The following is a 22873-nucleotide window of genomic DNA, read 5'->3' as shown; positions in this document are numbered from 1 at the left end:
TTATTATTTTATTTAATCATTGAGTTTTTCTCCAGTGGGTAGAGGAAATCATTGTACAGAGGAAAAGCGGAAAACGATAAAAAAAATTGAGAAAACTAGGAAAAACTTATAAAGAGATTCAAAAATCGTAAAATGCTCTCCTCAAATGATAGCAAATGCCTTTTATTATAGAAACAAAAAAGAAACTCGTAGACAAAAGCGCAAAACAGCCACTTCAGACGATCGCAATATAGTACGCTACTGCAAAATTAATCCTTTTGCTTATGCCAGGAGCATCCATGACGAACTAAATTTGTCAGTTAATACTGAAACTGTTCGTAGGCATTTGGAACAGAACAAATTATTTGCCTGAAGTCCACGAAAAATACCCCGGTTAAAAAAGAAACACAAGGAAGCCCGCAAACAATTTGCAAAAGGGCATGGCTCCTGACCCGCGTCTAAATGGCGAAACATATTGTGGTCAGACGGATCCAAAGTTGAGTTACTTGGTAGTACAGGCTCTAGGAACTTTGTCCGACGTCTCCCTAACTCAGAATATAATCCCCGGCTTACCACAAAAAGCGTTATACATAACGATGCCAAATCATGGTACTTGGTCGTTTTTCACATTGTGGTGTTGGTCCAATTCACTTAATTGAAGGCATCAATGACCAAAGGGTATATGTCAAAATATTATATGAGGTAAAGTTAACACATGCCTCATGGAATATGCCATTGATATGGGTATATCAACGGGATAATGACTCTAAACATAATAGCAAGTGCGCAAAAAAATGGTTTAGGGCCAACGGAGTTGAGGTTTTGTGGTGACCTGCTCAGTCTCGTGACCTCAACCCCATTGAAAACCTGTGGACAGATATCAAGAAGAAAGTAGCTGAAGAGAAACCAATCAATTCGAGAGATTTATGGCAAGTAGTGGAAGAGACTTGTAAAGAAATACCAATAAAGCGTTGCCAGGATCTGATAGACTCCATACCTCGGAGATGTGATGCTGTGTTAAAAAAATGGAGGTTATTCAACGGAAAATTAATTATTTTAATATTCTGTGAAGCTTTGGAAGCATTATATATTAAAAATAAAGAACGGTCACGTATTCCATAAAATACTCCTATTTTTTTGTGGAACTAATTTCTTAGTTTACTTGATATAAACTGCGATATAAAATTTTGCTTATGCTTAATTGAAATAAATGAAGTCTGGAAATATTAATAGATCTTTAACAAATTACATTGTGCAAAAATTTTGAAAAAAACAAACATTTTTGTTAATGAAAAATAACACTTCGTTTTTCTCATGTGGCCACTCCTATTTTTTGTGGACAACTGTACATAAATGATTGTCATGACGAACTAAGTCGATTTAGCAATATCTGTAGTACATATACATATATATGCAAACTAGTCCCTCGGTTTTTGAGAGATCTGTTCATTTGTCGAAACGGTCGATATCGGACCACTATAGCAAACAGCTGTCATCTTTATTGAATGATCGGAATAAAATGTTTGTATGGAAGGTTTTTTCTTTTGACTAAATCTTCTTCTTCTTCCAACAGCGCGCCAGTCGCTTCTTCTTTTCGCAACGTGGCGCCATTTGGAGATTCCGAAGCCAGGCCCTTCTCCACTTGGTCTTTCCAACGGAGTGGAGATCTTATTCTTCCTCTGCTTCCCCCGGCGGGTACTGCATCGAATACTTTCAGAACTGGAGTGTTTTCGTCCATTCGGACGACATGACTTAGCCAGCGTAGCCGCTGTCTTTTAATTCGCTGAACTAAGTCAATGTGTCGTATATCTCATACGACCCTCGTGCCATCGAATTCGATATTCGCTGTGCGCAAAGGACCATAAATCTTCCGCAGAACCTTTCTCTCTAAAACTCGTAACGTCGACGCATCAGTTAACAGGACAGGAATAATGAGTGACTTGTAAAGTTTTGTTTTTATTCGTCGAGAAAGGACTTTACATCTCAATTGCCTACTCAGTCCGAAGTACGACCTGCTAGCAAGAGTTATTCTGCATTGGATTTCGAGATGAAATTATCTACGACTTCGAAGTTATGACAATCAACAGTGATGAGGGAGCCAAGTCGCGAGTACGACGACTGTTTGTTTGATGATATTTCGTTATGCTCTCGTTCACTACCAGACCCATTTGCTTCGCTTCCTTATCGATTCTGGCGCGGTTGTTGAGGCCAATGGTATTAATATAATCGACGTACGCCAGCAGCTGTACACTCTTATAGAAGATGAGAGAAGGCTATAGAGTTCTCTGCAGTTCTCCAAAAGTAGATTAAAGAAGTAACACGAAAGGGAGTCGCTCTGTCTAAGCCTCGTTTGTATCAAACGGCTCGGAGAGGTCCTTCCCGATCCTGATGAAGCTTTTGGTATTGCGAACGTCAGTTTACACAGCCGTATTAGTTTTGCGGGCATACTAAATTCAGACATCGTGGCATAAAGGCAGCTCCTTTTTTCCTGTCAAAAGCAGCTTTAAAATCAACGAAAAGGTGGTGTATGTCGATTCTTTTTTCACAGGTCTCTTCCAAGATTTGGCGCATGGTGAAAGCCACACTGATAAGGTCCAATCAGTTGTTGCCAGTGGCTTTTAATCTTTCACACAATACGATCTCTAGAACCTTATGTGCGATGTTGAGGAAGCCGTAGTTGGCGCAGAATGTGGGGCCTACCTTTTGGTAGATTGGATAGAGTACACTTGAATTCTAATCGTCGGGAATGCTTTCCTCCGACCATAAATATTTTGTCTAAATATCCTCAAGTCTATGATAATAATGAAATCTCTGAAGGAATTATTCAGATCGAACATATTTTGCTTTTGACCTGATATTTTCTCGAAAGTTGGGTAATAATCTACCCACTATTGCTCCGAATTAGCTTTTATTTTGATTAGGTTATGATAAAGTTAAACCACGTTTGGAAGGTCTATGAAAATATAAAAGCAAGGTAAAAACAAGAAGAAGATATAGAGTACCCATACTTCATATTTTATACAACAGATAGTAAATATAAAGATTCGCTAATAAATTTTTTCACACGGTTTCTGACTTCCTGCGGCAGTTCGTCAGCAGAGTCAAGAAAGATGATTATAAATAATTATTAATTCAAAGACTTAAATAATAATTGAGAAATTAAAATGTTTTAAGTCCTCCTCCTCCTTACTGCTCTCTTTGACTTCCACTTTCTTTCCAAATCTTAAAATAACAACCAAAAAAAAAAAAAACAGGAAAACAGTATTTCCATCAAACTCGAATCGCGCACTCGTATTTGCCTCACGCCAATGTCACGCTGTGACTTTATTAAAAAGGCAACAAATTGACGCCGAAATTAAATTTCCAAAAAAAGAGAAATTATCGACACTAAAGCTGCCAGCCAACTCATTAAGAGCAAATGAGTATTGCGCGAGTAAGCCACTGCAACCGCCGCTTAACGAACGAAAATGCATACATAAGTTAGTCGGTATTTATGCGCCAAGTAAGTATGTGGACATGTGCAAACATGTTGTTTATTTGCCACATGCAACATATGTGTGAGAAAGCGCATAAAGTACGAGTGGGTGGCAGGATAACTCCTTCGATGGCTTGTGTGCGCATTAAGTTGGTCGGCAGGTTGGTGTTGCTGTTGTTTAATGAAAATTACTCGCTGACGGCCCAACGAGTGGGAAGCTGGGGACCTGGCGGCTGGAGCGGGTAACAGTACTTTACTACTAACTCGAATTTCGCTTCAGCCGAATAGACTGGCATACGGGAATTCGGGGGTAATGAGATGGTGAAGGCGAAATGAAGTTGGCATACATATGCGCTGCCCCGTTGAGTGAGTTAAAATGTGTTAAACCGTTGCAATTTATTTGCGCCACTGTATTTAAGTGTGATATATTTATGTGAGCATGCATGTGCCGCTAGTATATCAGAGTTCCACGCAAGGACCTGTTGGAAAAAATAATGCGCACGTATATTTTACAGTGTCAGCGTAGCAATTTTTTTGTTGCAAACACATATTTATATGTGTGTGTGTGCGTGTTGATTGTACAAATCGCTGGCGTTCCGCAATTGTCAGCAAACCACCCTGACTTCAAACGCAGTCGCCCTCTTATCTATCAAGTCTAAATGATTGCGTTATCCGCACCATGGCTCTGCTGTCTAAATATGTATGTATGTATGTAGTTAGATTAAGTCCTGTTATTGTTTTTAATTTCAACTCGCATTAAACTCACATAAAATGAAATGAAATTATGGGCGCAAAATGTTTCAAATTTCATTTGTGCTTACACAACTTGTTGTAATTTGCTTTTTTAGATGAAAATGTGCTCGTATGATATTCATTTGAAGATATTTGTGTTTCGAAATTAGAAAAATGCTTTCAGTTACGTGAGCAGCTGCGCCCTAAAACTAATTTTAGAATAGTCATAAGGAACTTTTAGACAATAATAAAAACTTTTAGATTTCTATTAACTCAAAGCTTCTCTAATTTGTTCTAACTTTTTGTAATTGAATGTTATTAGGTTCTTATATTTTAAAAATACTTTAATCTTTCTACAAATGATAACAATGCTAAGCATTTCTTTCGTTTTATTAAAAACCGTTTTTTTATATTTCAGGATTAGAGAACAAACACAAATATTAATCAAAAGCTTGCCTTTTAAGATCTATACACTTCTGCTTGTTTTTGAATCATTTGTCGAAGCACTCTTGCGACTCTGATTAAGGTATCTCCAAAACATGCGTTCTGAACGCATCAACCGCTTCTTCAGGTGACGATAAACCCTATAGTTGTCTCAATCTCACGGTAGGTCAAATGACGGTCTTGCAATATCAGTTTGCACATCAATAGTTTCCGTAACAACAACGATTTTGGACGACCTTCACCAAATTCGTCTTTAAGTGGTCTAGGACTTCGATTGAATTCATAACTTTCGACAAACACTGGTCCTTGATGGAGCTTCATCGCCAAGAATTAAATTAAGTTTATCTATACACTCTTGATGAGTTAATATAAGTACGTCGAATGCAATAATATAAGGGTAGTCGAAAAACTCTTTTCGTATTTCGAATCAAAATTCAAATTACTTTTTTATATTTATAATGATGTTTAATGAATCAAATATGTACCATTTTTGCCATTTTTCCGTTAGAGACATTATTCCATCAGTGTAAAACTTTTCTGGTTTCTCGGCGAAAAACAGCGACAAGTAATTTTCACAGACTTCTCTTGAAGCCAACTTTACTCCAATAAGGGAGTTTTGCATTGATCGAAACAAATGGTAGTCCGTTTGTGCAAGATCAGGGACATATGGTGGATACATCAGAACTTCCAGAACCAAGCTCCCCCAGTTTTTGCTGAGTCATAAAAGTTGTGTGTGGTCTAGCGTTGTCCTGATGGAAGATGAAGTCCTTTCTTTTGATCAGTTCTGGCTGTTTTTTTTTCGATAGCTTCTTCCAATCTCATCAGTTGTTGATAGTAAAATATAGAATCAATTGTTCGACCAGGCTGGAGCAGAGCATAGTGGATGATTCTTATTTAATATCACCAAACACTCAGCATAACCTTTCGAGGGGTCAATACAGGCTTTGTGACGCTTGGACCATGATTTTTTCGCATATTATTGTGTTATTTCATCCAATTTTTGTCTCTTGCTACTATTCACTTCAGAAATGGTTCGATTTCATTTCGTTCCAGCAAAGAATCGCAGATGTTAATTCGGTCCATTAAATTTTTCACAGAGAATTCGTGTGGTACCCAAACATCGAGCTTCTTTTTGTAGCCAGACTTTTTTAAATGATTCAAAATCGTTTGATGATGAATGTTAAGTTCCTTAACGATGTCATGGCTGCTTATGTGATGGTCCTGGTCAATCTTTTTCATAATTTCATCGACTTTTTCAACGATAGGTCGACCAGAGCGAGATGCATCTTTCACATCGAAATTTCTAGAACGGAAGCGAGCGAAGCATTGCTGTGCTACACGAGCTGATACCGAGATGAATATTTCAAGTTACTGTAAACAACACACTCTTAAGTCAAAACGTTCAGAATGTCTATAAATTAAAAACTTTACTATAAAGTTGTGAGTTGCCAGATTGCAACACTAGGGTTGTCAGATAGCGAAATATAAAACGATATCTACTATATACTAAAATTTTGTCCAGAAATTTCCGCAAATTATTTTAAATTTTTCCGAATGCCTGTAGTGTACATACATATACCAATATCCAGGTTTCATATTTAATTTTATGGAGTCTCAGCATTTACAGCAATACAAACTTAAATTTTACCTTACAGAAATTGACTTAATCACATTTCTTCTCCGCCTTTTCAAAAGCGAAAGCGAAATTATTTGTCGCCCTCACAGTTTCTTCGTTTCTTCTAAATGTATTATCTTAATCTAAAAAAATTTCATTCCACTGGAAAAGTCAGAGTCTGCAAATGTTTGCCGTTTTTCTGTTTGCGCTTTCTTCTTATCTTCGCATTTCCGCACGATTTAATAATTTCACCATTTAGAAACAATTCGCATGTAAAAGGCAAAACACTGCTAAAATAACAAAAATGAAAGTAACATTATCGTTGTTGTCTTTAATCAACCATGTTTAAGCGCAGTAACGCCATTTGGCAAGTTCATCATTTTCGCATAATCGAAAATTTATGACTTGTCATATCAGGCAATTTTCGTATTTGAATTTCCATAGAACGAGCTCTGGGGTCTGTATAAGATTGTTTAAATATTTCAGGAAGGCTTGTGAACTTTAAATTTGTTAGCTATACCCTTAGACAAAATCCATTTCATTATCCAGTAATTCTAAGTATATACAATTAGGAAGAATGCAAGAATATAGAGTTACCTACAAGAGCCGAATCTGGGAACTTGGCTGGACCAGAAAATGCAGTGATCAGCAAGGGGCATGCTTGAGAGAACTAAAGGTATTTGGTAGAGGGAGCGGACAATATTGATAAAGTTGTAGTCCAAAGGTTTTATAAACTTTGTCTTAGTGGGAAGTGGCCGAAAAAGAGAAATAAGGGGACATATTTATATACGAGGTTTGACAATTAATTAATGAGACTGATTCCATAAAAACCGCATATTTAAAAATTATTCTACAACTATGCCATCCCCTTCAAAGTAGTCCCCTTGGACAGCTATACAGCGATTCCAGCGCGTTTTCCATGCTTCGTAGCATTTCTGGAACGCTTCGACTGCGATGTCCGCGAGTAACCTCGTCACGGTCGCCTGGATGTCCGTAATCGACTCAAAATGGGTTCCTTTGACCACCGATTTTGTTTTAGGAAACAAAATTAAGTAATGAGACTGATTCCATAAAATCCGTATATTTGAAAATTATTCTACAACTATACCATCCCCTTCAAAGTAGTCCTCTTAGGCAGCTATACAGCGATTCTAGTGGGTTTTCCATGCTTCGTAGCATTTCTGGAACGCTTCGACTGCGATGTCCGCGAGTAACCTCGTCACGGTCGCCTGGATGTCCGTAATCGACTCAAAATGGGTTCCTTTGACCACCGATTTTGTTTTAGGAAACAAAAAAAGTCACAAGGTGACATGTCGGGCGAATAAGGCGGCTGTTGCAACACGGCGCTCCCTTTAGAGGCCAAATACTGGGACACGCTGAGGGCGGTGTGGCACGACGCGTTGTCGTGATGAAGGATCCAGTTACGAGCGATGTCTGGGCGCACCCTGTTGACTCGTTTTCGCAATCTTTCGAGTACTTGGCAATAGTAGACTTGATTCACAGTTTGCCACGGTGAAGCGAATTCTTTATGGACGATTCCACGGCTATCAAAAAAGGCAATAATCATCGTTTTCACCTTCGACTTGCTCATGCGAGCTTTTTTGGGGCGGGGGGCGCGCAGAGACAACCATTGTGAGCTTTGGCGTTCGGTTTCCGGGTGGTATTGGAAAAACCAGCTTTCATCGTCTGTAATAACTCGATAAAGCAGCGTGGAATCGTTTTCCACTTGTTTCAAACAGTCTTGTGCGACGGTCATTCGATGCTGTCTTTGTTTTCGTTTTTCCATTTTCGTGACGAGCACTACAAACACACGTCTACTCAACGTGACGCAGCAAGCTAGAGCGATGGTACAAATATCAACGGAGAGGAGAGGGTTGCCGAAAAAAGAAAAAGGGAATTTTAAGGTCACAGGTTTACCACAAACGCGGCAATAAAATCAGTCTTATTACTTAATTGTCAATCCTCGTACTCTTACTCGTTGCTTAGACTCGGCACTATGTTCAAATAAGCTTAGTCATTCATTCCATTTCTCTTACATCAATGTTTTGATAGATTTCCTCTTGATTAAGAATACTGTTAAAATAGACTGAAATTCAAAACTTCAGGTTCACTCTGTTAGCTATGGTATTGTGAAAAAATTTCTCTTCGACGCTTTCGATTAAACTTAGTCCATAATTAAATATATTATCGCGGAAGCAAATAGTGTGCAACGCTGTGAGTTTTTTGTTGAAGATTTTATCAGTACTAATTTCATCGTGATGAATAACGTAAAAGGTTCCTTAAATGACCGAATAATCGCACATCTTGCTTTCCCCTGTTTATTGATGTCCTTGGAAGGTGATGAAGTTAAAAAATAATAGTTTTGAAATTGGTCATTCTGAAATTAGTGTGTAAAGAATGGGTGGCTATGATCGGCAGCAAAGCTGGGAGCTCTTATTCGGAGTTTCCCTTGAGCTCTGCTCACTTCCCTAGGTCTAAATTTCACCACACATTTTAACACACTTACCACCTGTTCGCAAGGTAATAGCTTTTAAATGAACGCTAATCATACGAGTATTTTGTCACCATTTTCATACTTTTGTGACTTTTCAATACTACTTAGCATTTTTTTTCGGTTCAAGCGAATGCTCGAAAGGACGAAAATTAATAGAAAATAAAATCTTTGCAATGCTAGCGCGTCACATCAACTAATGAGGCCACCATGGCATAATAGCTCGCCTGCGAATGAGCGCGGTAACGGAAATCATCACAGTTAGAGAATGTGTTGGTGCAATGGTGGGAAGTCTTCTGCCGTTGGCATCGCCATTCCTCCCATTAAACCAACATACAAATACACACATACATTGAGCGAAAGCGGCCCCTACGTAAGCAGTTGGAAGCAATATTTATGTGGATGTTTGTTGTTGTTGTTATTGCGCCATCGTCTAGCTAGTTGCTTGCCATTTGGTAGCGACTTGATGGGCTGCATGTTGCAGCAATTGCAAAAAATGGCCTACCATTGCCAGCAACAGCAGCAGCAGCAGTAACATTATAGTGGCCCAGCAACAACAACAACAGCAACGTTATGCTACTAAATAACGGCAACGAATAGAAAATAGTGTCATTGCAGGTTGCATTAAAAAATACACGCCAAAATAGTGAAACGAATGTTTTGGCTCAGGGCGATATTTTTGCATTGCTCGCGAATAAGTAGCAAGGAATATGGGTGTGTAGGTGTGTACATGGTATATTTATATACTATTTTGTACATGGAAAAAAGAGAAACAAGCCACTGAATAGGCTGGGTGCATTTATAATTTTTAAAGCGCACTTTTGTTGAATTTTTATTTTTTTCTTCGTTTCATTTTTAAAGCTACAACGCCTAAAAATGTGCTTTTACAAAACTATACTTTTGTTAACCAACATTACTTGTGTACCGAGTGTGCTGTTATTTGCGAGTGAAAGAGGTTATGCTGCAAATGACACCAACAAAACGAGTGAAAAGAGTCTCCTTTGCAAAAGGAGACCAAAGTAGCATTAACTACATAGTTTGTAGTGCTTTGTACTAATTTATGTGCACTCACATACATACATATACATACTTGCTTTTCTAGTTGCTGTGTGTTTCCTTTTTTCTCTAAATTAAAGTGTCACCAGAGCCATGTGAAAGACAGACTGACAGCTCAGTTGATAAAATTGAATAAAGAAAATTGTTATGAAAATCAAGTGTGGCTAAATTGTAGAGAAGTTAAAAATTTATAAAAATTGCTGTATCATTTTGCTTGAAAGTTTAAAATGTTTAAATGTTTAAATGTTTAAAACGATTGAACCAGCAATTTACATATAAGTTAGGTTAGGTTACATGGCTGATCTAGAGAGATTGTTCGTGGATGTAACACTTGTAAGTAGTTCTTTGTGCAGCCATAGAAAAGGAGAACTCCTGTGTTTCAATTTATAAATTAGCCAATACAAATTTGCACAGGCGTTTAATTTCCATTCCCGCCAGTTCTGTGGGATGTCTGAAGGTATGCTATTTCAAGTGTTTAAGTCTTGACCTCCCAAACAAGGGCCGCCAAGAAGGAATCAGATGGAAACAACTCAACACTGTTTCCATCTCATCTTCTTTCATACAGCTTCTGCAGATGACGTCTCGTAAGATTCCCAGCCTTACAGCATGGACGCCAATAGGGCAATGGCCTGTTAAAATCGCCACAACTAGGGAGAGGTTAGCCTTATTGACGGTAAAGAGATCACTAGATCTACTTGTATGGCGATCGATCTTGGACCAAAAGGCTTTTGAGACAGCATATGTACCGATGGTGACCCAGCGCTGGCCAAACTCCTGCAAAGTTCAGTTATCTGGTACTAGAACACAAAAGGATACGGGAGCACCGAACCGCTCTCATTCTACTGATAGCGGTTCTTGGGTGCTATTCCTTACTGGCTCATCAGCTTTATAATTTCCTGCGATTCCGTTGTGGCCTGGCACCCATACCAGTCTTAAGACAATGAAACTCGTCGCTATAGATGACGAGGTTAGGCACTCCTTGACCAACCTGAACACACTGTAAATGAGTTCAAGGCTAGTGTCGCCGCTCTGCTATCTGAATGGTCGGTTCTCTGAAGAAGGTTGCACCTCGAAGCGGTAAATTTACTGCTACCTTGATGGCTGCAATCTTGGCTTGGAAAACACTGCAATAGTCAGGAAGTCTGAGGCTGGAGTTGATAGAGAGCTCCTGACCGTAAACCACGCCACCAACCTCTCCCCAAGCATTAACTCACAGCTCCTCTCCTCCAACGGCACCTTACCACATACATCTTCCTAGCCACGTTATGGGCAGAGAAGGAGCCGCCAGAGTTCGGTTTGGCAACTCCATGATCCTAGTAATCTGGTGTGAAGTCAAAGTTTGTGAGGATTTCCGAGTGCTCAGACATGTGTTCTTTTAGAAACCCAGATTCACTGAGTCTGTTTCGCAGCCATACACCTTCCGACGAGGTATACGGGCACTATGTGCAAGATGGTTTTAAGTGCCATGGTTGGAGTGCAGCACCACAAATGCTGATGAGCACTGCTCGTTGTACGCTCTCGAGTTTCTTTGCAAGTGTAGTCTTTTCTAGAGCCTTCCACCATATAAAGACTCCATAGAACGTAATGGCCTTGACTATGGAATCGTAGAGTCAGAGGACCACTTTCGGTGAGAGGCCCCACCTTTTGCCAATGGAATTTACATATATAAAAGTAGATTTTATTTGAAGGATTTCAAATTAGAACTGTGGATAAATGAAAACTAAACGTTCTAGGGGGCCAATTCTGATCACCAAAACGAGAGAGTACACGACCTGGAAATGTCTCACGCAGTAATTGAGGCGTTTCGTCGGCTGCATGACAGTTGACCCAATTTTGTTGAAACTATTATCCGATTTCGAAAAAAGGACTATCATGTCGCGATATTGAACACCAGTAGCAGACACTGCTTCCCCAACTTCATTTTCAAAAAAATTGTAATCCAATCCAATTATGCCTGCCGCACAAAATCAACACCAAACAGTTGTGAACGCATTTGTTTTTTGTAAATCACATGTGGGTCTGGGAATTATAGGAAAGATGATAGTAGTTCTTCTATGAAGGCTTTCTTCAAAAGGGGGAAAAAAATCTCAATTCAATGAGCTGGTGCTAAGAATTATGGATTTTATTTTAATATTTGATTTGTGCAAATTGAAATATGTAGGCTTTCCAATATTTTCAGCATTTTTACAATTTCGTCACTAATCTCATTGTATTTTACTCACCATTTGTTACCAAACATTTCTTTACAATGCCTAAAATAAAAAACTTTTTCATTTAGAAACCCAGATTTACAATATTTTCACGGCGAAATGTAACATTTTGTCGACGTCTTCTTGCGTATTTGAATTTTCTGCGCAATTTTTCAGCAATTTTCAGCTCATTATTCACATTATCAAGAGCCGAGCAAAGCACTCAACTTGATTAGGACAGTATGTGCTCATACACAGTAGGTTAACTGCGGCCACATATTGAAATCACGCCATAAAGGGAGTGAGTGAAAACCAGCAGCCTGTGTGGAAATGGGCGTGTCAAATGCACAATACTGTAATTTATTATAAATAACTGTAAAAAGCTTCAATCTGTTGATGTCACATTTACGATCCCATATATACGTTTGGTATTGTTGTTGTTTCATATAAATCATAACCGAAGGAGTATGTCGCTTCAGTGCGGTTGGTTGGCATTTGACATTTAACTCTGGCAAGCCAGTCGTAGCCTGCTATAAGTGAGACGCCTGTAAATATGAATTGTTTGTGTGTTCCAAACTCTGTTGTTTACACGCACGATTAACGCTTGTTTGTGGTGAATTAAAAAAGCGAACTCTGAACAAATTGCAACAGCTGAAAAAATGTCAAGCAACTTAGCAAAATATGTACAGATATATTGTATGTTTGCAGTTAGAAACACTTGTGCGAATTAACGAAATGGAAAAGTGACGAATGAGCAACAAATTAATTTGCCATCAAAAACAGGATTACTTAGGCAACAAGCTACAGACGAAATATAGCCAGCTCTGCATTCAATTTGATACCGAAATAATATACTCATACATAAAAGGTTTGTCCAGAAAGTAATAGAACTGAGTCGATTTAAAAATATTTATTGAATCAATCGTTACAATCCTTTAAAAACTTTCAAAACAGGCTCCTTCTGCGTCGATGCAGCGTTGCCAGCGCAACAGATCCCCTCTCTCATCTCAAACTGCTTGTCTTTCATTGCCCTTTTCAGACAAGGAAACAAAAAAAGGTTCGGAGGACCACATCTGGGCTGTGGGGCGGCTGTGGAAGCGTTGGAATGCCGGCCTTGGTTAGGTAGCTGTTCACAAGAGAAAGGCGTTGTAAGCCGGGACGTTGTCATGGTGCAACTTCCAATCGTTTGCGATGTTTTGTCGGATCCGATTGTCTGTTCGGTACTTCCACGTAAAACTTGGCGTTGACGGTTTATCCAGGAGGAACACATTCATGGCGGACGATACCTTTGATGGCAAGAAAAACAATGAGCATCGTTTTCACTTTGGATTTGCTCATTCTTTCGGTCTTCATCAGCGACCTCTTCCTGGCACTCCAGTCGTCGCGCTCACGCTCCGAAGTATAGTCGCGGCGGAAGAAAATCAGTCCTATTACTTTCCGAACAAACCCTGTACATTTATATGTGGCGCAAGGTAATCGACTAAAATTATTATGTGGAAGAAAATAAATCTTTAGTGTGTTCGCAAACTTGGCATCCCAATTATTTTGTCTTAAAATTAACATGTTCTTTCATAGATGAAATAATTGTTTTAGTTCTTTTTTCAACTTTTTCGCCTTACTTCCATAGAGTCCAGATTTCTCGAAGCTGATAATAACAGAATCAACCTGACCTCAGCAGTGTCAAGGTTCCACTGGTTGACTCTTAAGTATACGAGTACATACCTGTAGTAACGAAGTTATGATCCGAACAGGGTTCTAAAAGTAAATATAAAATCAAGTAAAGATTTTTATTGTCTTGTGTTGTCTTACTTCTTTACCGAGTTCGATGCTCCCAGAATAAGTTAGTCTGTTCTAGCTTATTTCTGAAGTCACCCATACTCAATATCGTAAAAATATAAACGCTCGAAAGTTGAGCCTCTCAATGGGTTTTGGATTCCTGTTACCATCGAGCTTGAGCGTATCGGTTTTTTACTAAAGTCTTCCCAGCGTATACGTTTATCAAATTCAAGAAAGAATTCAAGGCTGAGTTGTAGGCGCTCAGATCCAATTAATTTTCTTTTTCAGATCTTTTTATGGTTTTAAAATCTGGTGAAAATCTCTGTTTCCTCGAGAACCAAAATTCTTGGATTTCGAAGAGAAAGAAGCCTGTTAAGACCTCATTTTCTGATATCGAAGGTTGGAAACGAATCACGCTCTACTCCAACTCAAACCTAACCTCAAGTTTGTGCTCTTCTGCTTAATCTTGGTAGTTGAAAATAAATAGATTTACTTGCTACCTTCCTTTCCTTAGCCTATATAAGTGTTGCTGTTTACAATCTTAATCCTTAAAGGATATAAATGCTACAGTTTAAATGCTGTAGGATTGTTGTTGTACTTTTTTTTAATAAAAGCTCCTAAATGTATGCATGTTTTTTCCACATGCACGAAAAGGCGCTTAATTGTGCTAAAAGCAAGGATACCTCCAACCAGATGATGCGATCAGCGACACTGTACGCATATATAAATCATAAAAATGAGCCTTCAGTGGACCATTTGAGTGTGGGCATTCGGAGTAGAGGAAAAAAGTGTCATAGTAAACCACAGGCTTGCTTTATTGCTACAAAAGCCAACAAAAAACTTAAGTTATTTGTGCGATGTCGGAGTCGGTGGTCAGCTGCTCAGCTGTTCTACTATGACGATGTGGGTATAAGGTGAGAACGTGCTCATAATATTGGTTAGCAGCAAGCAATACACAAATCCAACACAAGCAGCAGCGCCTGTACATATGTTGTATTGCATGGTCCAGACCACAAAGGAGACATATCTGTGGCTGATGTCATAATGTATTTGTTTATTTTTTTGGTTGAAGCTAAATGCGCCATTGTAGAACATCTATTTATGGACGGACAATAGAATATTAGTATGTATATTTTTCGGCGGGCTTCTGAAAAATTATAAGTATTCAGCAAAATGAGCGAAGGAGTAAATTTTTGTCTAAAAAATCTTTGTCTGCAAGCACCAGAGACAATATCGGTTAATGAAAGCACTAATGATCGAAATATTTTCAAAACACCTTATACTTTAATAATTTGCGACTCATGCCTACAAACTCTTCTTGACAAAAGTAGTTTAATATATTGACAACATAGTTAATGTATAAATCAACACCAAATTATATGTCTACCCGGTAGCCAACAATCCATCCATACATCTTTTAAATGGATATTCGAATTTCCAGTTCGAACAGTATCTTAGAGAATATTCGCGGTGATGAGACAAGATGATTCTTAAAGCTTTGAGCTCTGTGATCTAGCCAACTCCCATCTCTCATTACTGGTTTCGGTCGCAATGGAACCACTTCCACAAATTTTTGAAGATCTGGACTCGAACAATTTGACAGACTATTTCTGGACTTAACTAAAAACTGTTGCATATGAGCCTACCGAGGCATTAAAATCCAAGTTCAATAGTCTTGGTACTGCTCCCTTAAATAAGAATAATGTGCAGAAGGGAAATAACCTAAAATACTCAACATAACCTACTGGTTTCGGTCGAAATGGATTCACTTCCTATACACTATCACACCTTTTTGAAGACCTAGACTAGACTTAACTAAAAACTGTTGCATATGACCATATCGAAGCACCAAAATCCAAGGTCCATAGCCTTGGTACTGCCATCCAGAAGGAACATAACCTAAAATACTCAACATAACTTAACTATTTATAATTTAATTAATGCACTAAAAAATAGTAAGAGACATTTTTAATAAAACCACAACTACTAAGCACTTAAATTGCAACACATAAATACACGAAAAATTTATGTTGCAATATCTCTTGCTGTTTACTGTTTAGTTGCATGGTCATATTTTAATTTGCGGTCGCAAATAGGCATTCATTTTCCCTTTACTCGGCTACCCAGTAACTCATGCCACACTTTCCACTTCATTTGGCGGCAGGCAATCAGGCGCCCACTCAGTGGTTACGGTTTCTTTTTTGTTGGGTTTTTGGTTCAGCACCATTAGACTGTCCATTTCACAATGCTTGTTGCCGCATTATGTTGCAGCATCACCCATCCGCATATACATATGCGCATTCCTCCGCTACAAAGTTGTTGTAAGGCTGGAAAAATATGAGACCGCATGAACAGTTGCAGCAACATGCACGTGCAACAAAACGCATCGTACATCACACACAAATTTGCATGTGCAGGCGCATGTATGTTAAACGCCGTTGTGTGTGTGGCATAAATGTAGATTGCGCATTTTACGTTTTACTTGTTGTCATTGAGTCCAAGTCGCACGTTGCAGGTTCCAGCCCCACTAGTATACTGCATTGCTGGCTTGCTCTTTTGCTCGACGATTGCGGGTGTGCTGTTGTTGCTTGGTAAAAATGGCGAAGTGTGGCGATTACAGGTAGACTACAGAGATTTTTGATTGTTTTCTAAGCTCTTAAAATTCACGAAAAACTCATCTATTTTCCAGTACCCCAAAAAAAATGTTCCTGCATACTAATTTTGTGAAATTGCCGCCTTTTAAGCTGCAGGTGGAGAAATCTGCGTTCTTTAGCTCAAACGGTCGCATACTCGTACATATTGCATGGTTTTGAGCCATTTCTCCTTTCCGTATTCCTTATTCCTCTCTCCTCTACTTTACATTTTCTATGCTTGCCCCCATGGCCCGACAGGTGTTGCATGATTTATGAGATTTGCATATTGAACTGTCATCGCTTTCGAACATTGCTGCCGTCTACTGTTGTTGTTATTGTTATTGTTATTGCCGTTGAATGCAACAATGTCATGCCGTTGACAGGCCAGTGTCAGTGGCAATTTTGTATTTTTATAAGTTGAGTGTGTTGCAACATATAAACTCTATAAATAAAGGATGCATAATCCATAGACAGGAAGTTGAATTTAAGAAAATTTTCAAACTGAAACGGAAAGGTGATTAATTGAAACCAATTTGCTTTCATTAAATGAAACATTAAACAAGAAAAAACGTTAATTTCGGCTGAGTCAAAGCTAATTTACCCTTCATAGGTGCATTTATTTTAGTAACTTAACTTAGTCCGATCTGAACAATTTTTCGGATTTATATTATTACCGTAAGCAGTAATCCATGTCAAATTTCGTGAAGATAGCACGTCATTCCGATCATTCAGTTTGTATGGCAGCTATATGCTATAGTTAACCGATCTGAACAATTTCTTCGCAGGTTACATTGTTGCATTAGGAAATAATCTATATCAAATTTCGTGAATATATCTTGTCGAATGTGAAAGTTTTCCATACAAGAACTTGATTCCAATCGTTCCGTTTGTATGGCAGCTATATGTTATAGGGGTCCGATATCGGCAGTTCCGACAAATGAGCAGCTTCTTGAAAAGAAAATTACATTTACAAAATGTCAAAACGATATCTTAAAAACTGAGGGACTAGTTCGTATACGTAGTATGACAATTAAGTAATGAGACTGGTTATTCTACAACTCTGCCATCCTCTTCAAAGTAGTCCCCTTGGGCAGCTATACAGCGATTCCAGCGCGTTTTCCATACTTCGTAACGCTTCGACTGCGATGTCCGCGAGTACCCTCGTCACGGCCGTCTGGATGTCCGTAATCGACTCAAAATGGGTTCCTTTGACCACCGATTTTGTTTTAGGAAACAAAAAATGTCACAGGGTGACATGTCGGGCGAATAAGGCGGCTGTTGCAACACGGCGATCCCTTTAGAAACCAAATATTGGGACACGCTAATGGCGGTGTGGCACGGCGCGTTGTCGTGATGGAGGATCCAGTTACGAGCGATGTCTGGGCGCACCCTGTTGACTCCTTTTCGCAATCTTTCGAGTACTTGGTAATAGTAGACTTGATTCACAGTTTTCTCCGGGTGAAACGAATTCTTTGTGGACGATTCCACGGCTATCAAAAAAGGCAATAATCATCGTTTTCACCTTCGACTTGCTCATGCGAGCTTTTTTCGGGCGGGGCGCGCGCGGAGACAACCATTGTGAGCTTTGGCGTTTGGTTTCCGGGTCTAAGAGCACTATCACCATACACTCTTACAATTTTAGCGTACGTTTCCGAAACTGTTTCGCCCAATCTGATGCAAAATTTTATCGCGACGCGTTGCTCTTGATTTCGTGCACTACAAACACACGTCTACTCAACTTGACGCAGCAGGCGAACTAAAGAAGCTAGAGTGATGGTACATATATCAATGGAGAGGGGAGGGATGCCGGAAAAAGAGAAAGGGAATTTCAAGGTCACGAGTTTACCACAAGCGCGGCAATAAAATTAGTCTCATTACTCAATTGTCAAACCTCGTGTATACAGACAGACGCACAGACGGATAGGCAGACGGACATGGCTAAATCGACTCAGCTCAACATACTGATCATTTATATGTACATTTTATAGGGTCTCCGACGCTTACTTCTGGGTGTTACAAACATCGTGACAAACTTAATATACCCTATTCAGGGTATAAAAATCAAAAGCATCAACAAGCGCTTCCATTTAATGGTAACCAGTACGCGATTGGTCCAAATCTAATGCATATTGGCGAGGTAGTGATAACAACGAATGTTTTTTAGCTTATCTGTGTAATTGATTGTGCTATAGAGAGTTAAATTTTCTGTTACTTTTGTTTTAACTTAACTTGAACGTGTCAGCGTTTTTTTATAAAATTAACTTTAAGATATTAAATTTAAAACAATAGATCGAATTTCTCAACGCTGAGCCTCCCCAAACATATATACAAGTAGTCTTCTTCTCATGCAAATATTTCTACCAAGGATATTCATGAGTTTCTCCACTTTCGTGAACGTCAACATCGCAAGAGCAACTGCAATCAGGCGCTGTCGCTATCGTTCACGTTGTTGTTGCACACTGACATAGCTGCTGTTGACTTGATTGTTGCGCTTCCTACTGTTCTGGTCAGCAGCAACTCAAAGACAGCTGTAACCAACAACAGCGACATCAGCAACATGACGACATTATTGTTGGTTGATGTCCTGCCTGATTGTTGGTGGTGCTGTCGTTGTTGGTACTCGTTGCCGCTTGTTGGCTGTCGCTGGCATATGGCACATATGTAAGTGATATTTTTATGACGTGCAACACAATACGGCTACGGCCTTCGTCGCCCACCCAATCAGCGTTTTGGGCCAGCCAGCTTATGCATATGAGTAGTGCCGGTATGGTCCAGTTGAGGTTGGACTAATTGTTATGCACAGCTAAGAGCCTTCCTCTGAACACATACTATAGTTCATATATTCGTTGATAGGTGGCAGTGGAAGCGAACGCTCCAATTCGCGCTGTCAACGCTGGGGCTGACATAAGGCACCAAAAAAAAAACAAAGAAAAATGGGATACAGTCACATAAAATAATGGTAGAAACATTGGGAAACAAAACCAGAAAAGAGTTACAAAATGAAAAATGCTATTCAAGGCTCATAAATTTTTTATGGCGCACCATAAGCTGAAACCGATGCGTGTTGCATGATTAATTGCGCACATTTGGTTTAGTGGTTGGGCCGGGAGAGAGCTTCAAAATCACACACATAACTTCAGCTTCATAGCAATTAGGAAGTTTTGCTTTGCACTATTTTTAGTTTAATTATTCCCTTGGTGGGCATACTAGACATTAGCGACCAGCACCTGTACTGCTGTCCTGACCACCATTAATTTTGTAATTGCCACCGTCTTGAGAGCTTTGCAGCTATTAATAAATTTAAGTGCGTTTAAATCGAAAGTCCATTCGGAAATTAATTGAGCAGTTAGGTGCGTAGTCGATATTAACTTGGTCTCTTCATTTAGCGTACACAGTAATTGAGAAACCCGTGCGGAAGTGTTCTAATTTCTAAAGTTATTTTGAAAGTTTCCACTCTGTATCAAGTTTGAGGAAGAAAAAGAAATTTTCTTTCGAATTCATTAGGGAATTTACATAAAAAAAACATGACTTATAGTTTTTTAAGTATAAAATATTCGAGTTAAATTATATGTGTCGGCTACTTCAATATAAAATTTCCGTTTATCACACTTACCATCTATCTTAAAACGCATGAGTTGAACGGTTCGGCGAAACCAGCTTTTATGGAAAAATTTCCATCACAACATCAACAAACCGTGGCCTCTGTAAGCATTTCAAGTACAAACTTCGAATCATTTTGCTACGATACTCGTACGACTGAAGTCATCGATTGGCTCAATTGCGTTGGGCAATTCGTGACACAGTCGTTGATTTCACGAGCCCCCCGCCACATTGTGTGGCGCTGCCACCCACTTTGCGTTCATAACTCATGCGGCATTGCAACGTGAACTTCTTAAATGTTTCGGCTCCTTAAATAATCCCCTTTCTGGTTTGCCTATTCACTCAAATTGCCATACATATTTGGCAATAAAGTGCACGATTTCACCTTAACTGCCTCAGCCTGCAGCGAACTGTTTGGCCCACCTCTGCCACCAGACTTTGTTATTTACGTACTTGCCTCGTGAAAAGCACTGCACAGTAATCCTTGTAGATGTGTTCGAGGCAATGATTGGAATTTGTTTGCATTTTCTCTGCCGACCAATTTATTGTAATATTGATACTTTTGTTAGATGGCCGACTGCTGCCAATTGGCATTCTTTTTTGCTGATTCGTGTTTTATGACCAATTGCGTTTTTTAATGGCTTTAAAAAATAATGAGGCGCCAAGTGATCGAACAAGAAGTAAATTGTTATGCAGGAAAATAAATGAGCGTTATATGTATGAACGGCAGGCTATTTGAAACCCACTTCAGGTTTTTGGTGTTATAGGCGCTTCCGGCTAAGTTCTATTTAAAATTGGATTATTTAAGGAATTTTTAAAAATGTATTGTGTAATTCCGTAAGTTAATATCGTTGTTCTTAAAGAATTGCGCACTCAAACTGCACTTAAAAGGGATCTCTCCCAGAGCGTTTATCCCAAAAATATTGTATCTAAATTGGGTTCTCTTGAATCATAAATCGAATCAGTAAGTCAATGCGAGCGTTGACAATTGCTCTACTAGGGATATTTTTCACATTGGAACACTTCTTGAGGCCGGTCTTTTAATTGCAATTCTTATGAGGTACAAGGTCAGATAAGGTGCATAAAGGAGGAATAAATTGTTGGTTGCTTGATTGTGGAGCCTGAAAAAACACCTGATCGCAAGTGACTGGCACTAAGCCATCATTAGGATCTATCTAACCAGAATTTTGAATTTGTTTATTTTTCAAATTATTTACAAAGTTTTCATGGTAACTTGGTCGGTTTAGTCCTAAGTTAAAATATTAATTTTTTTCCCCCAAACTATTTATTTGATGTTTCGCAAGATTTAATCCGTCGATTTACTTTAAGTTTAATTACCAATTCTGACTTTGTAGCTTCGTTTTCTGGTGAATGTAGATGCCTTCTGGAGAGGAATCCTTGAAAAATTTATATAAAATTGGGAAAAGAAATATTGTTGCTTTGCTAAAATATTTGTTTATCCCAAATAATATGATTAAGTTACTCCCAGTTCTGATGAGAACTTTTAAGTTTTCATATTTTTATATATTAAAATTAAATTAAATTATATGCTTCAATTTAAACAATTCACACACCCTACACATATATTTAACATCTCTGTTTCTCCATTAAATGCCATTTGCAATTACAAATGAATCGGAGATATGAGGCAAGTTGCGAGAAGAAAACGACTATTGTTTGAGGCCCAGCTAAATGGTTATCTCACTTGGCACTCTGGCAGAGCTCTCTTGTGGCTGCTAGCTACAGCTCTTTCAGTCACGCAATATTAAATTAAATGAAGGCAAGTAAAACAAGTGAGTAGAATGGAGAAGATATGCATTTCGTTGGAGAAGATAGAGAGCAAAAATCTTGATTGAGGGCCAAGTTATTGGAGCATTGAAAACTCCAACTGAGTACGTGAGAATTTTGGGGTAAATTTGGATTTTATGGAGCAATCTCAGCGAAGGTACTTTGCTCTCTACAGCTGACGGTGAGATGGCTCTCATTTAAAGCTGTGTGTGTTTTGTTTATTTCGTTTTCGTTTCGTTTCGTTTCTCAGCATTCGCAACCACTGTGTGTCCGATGCCGCCAAATGCCGCATGGCTGTGCATTAAAAACTAACAACAACAGAAAAAACATAATTTACAAGAAAAACAAATATATGTACATATTTAACATAGAGGCGCGTTGAATTGAGGATCAAATATGTAATCTACATTGGTGCGTTTATGTATTTGTATGTTAAAAGTAGACAATAGCAGCGACGTGAAAAGAACAATGACAAGCAAATTTAAAAAGAATGGCTTGATGGTTTCAAATACTGTGGAATAATTTGGAGACCCAAATGAAGTTAAGGCGAAGCCCGGAATTCGACTGCAATGAATCTCAGAATATAAAAGTCACCGCTCTGTATGTAAAGCCTCCAAAAGGATTTCAGAAATGATTGGAGGATAGTACAAGAAAGTCTAAGCAAAAGTTTGTCTCGAAATTCTTTCAAAAATATCGAAGTAGAAAAATAGATATTTCTGGAACTATCAAAAATATATGCTTTAGCTCGAATCAGTTCCAACAGGCTTAGTAAAAATGCAGCGTTACAACGTGTCTTCATTACCGAACAATATTTCTAAATTAATGAAAGCTTCGCAGTTCGAAAATTTCATACAAAATTTTTTCGGAATAGTGTTTTAACTTCGTTAATTATGCATATTAATTAAAATGGCTGCAAATTTAAATCTTAATTAATTTTGGGAGACCCTGTAATAACACTTTTCTTTATATTTTTTTCAAATTTATAAAAAGGTGGTAACGCCTTAAAAATTTAGTGAGCCAAAGTAATAGACCTCGTTATTTTTTAGAGTTGTACCTTCGTTTTAAAGTTTTTTTAACTGCGTCATATCAAACTGG

This window comes from Bactrocera dorsalis, chromosome 2, assembly GCF_023373825.1.
Source record: "Bactrocera dorsalis isolate Fly_Bdor chromosome 2, ASM2337382v1, whole genome shotgun sequence".
In the NCBI taxonomy this organism is placed as follows: Eukaryota; Metazoa; Arthropoda; class Insecta; order Diptera; family Tephritidae; genus Bactrocera; species Bactrocera dorsalis.
The sequence above is the reverse complement of the archived record's forward strand: the minus strand, read 5'-3'. Positions refer to the sequence as shown.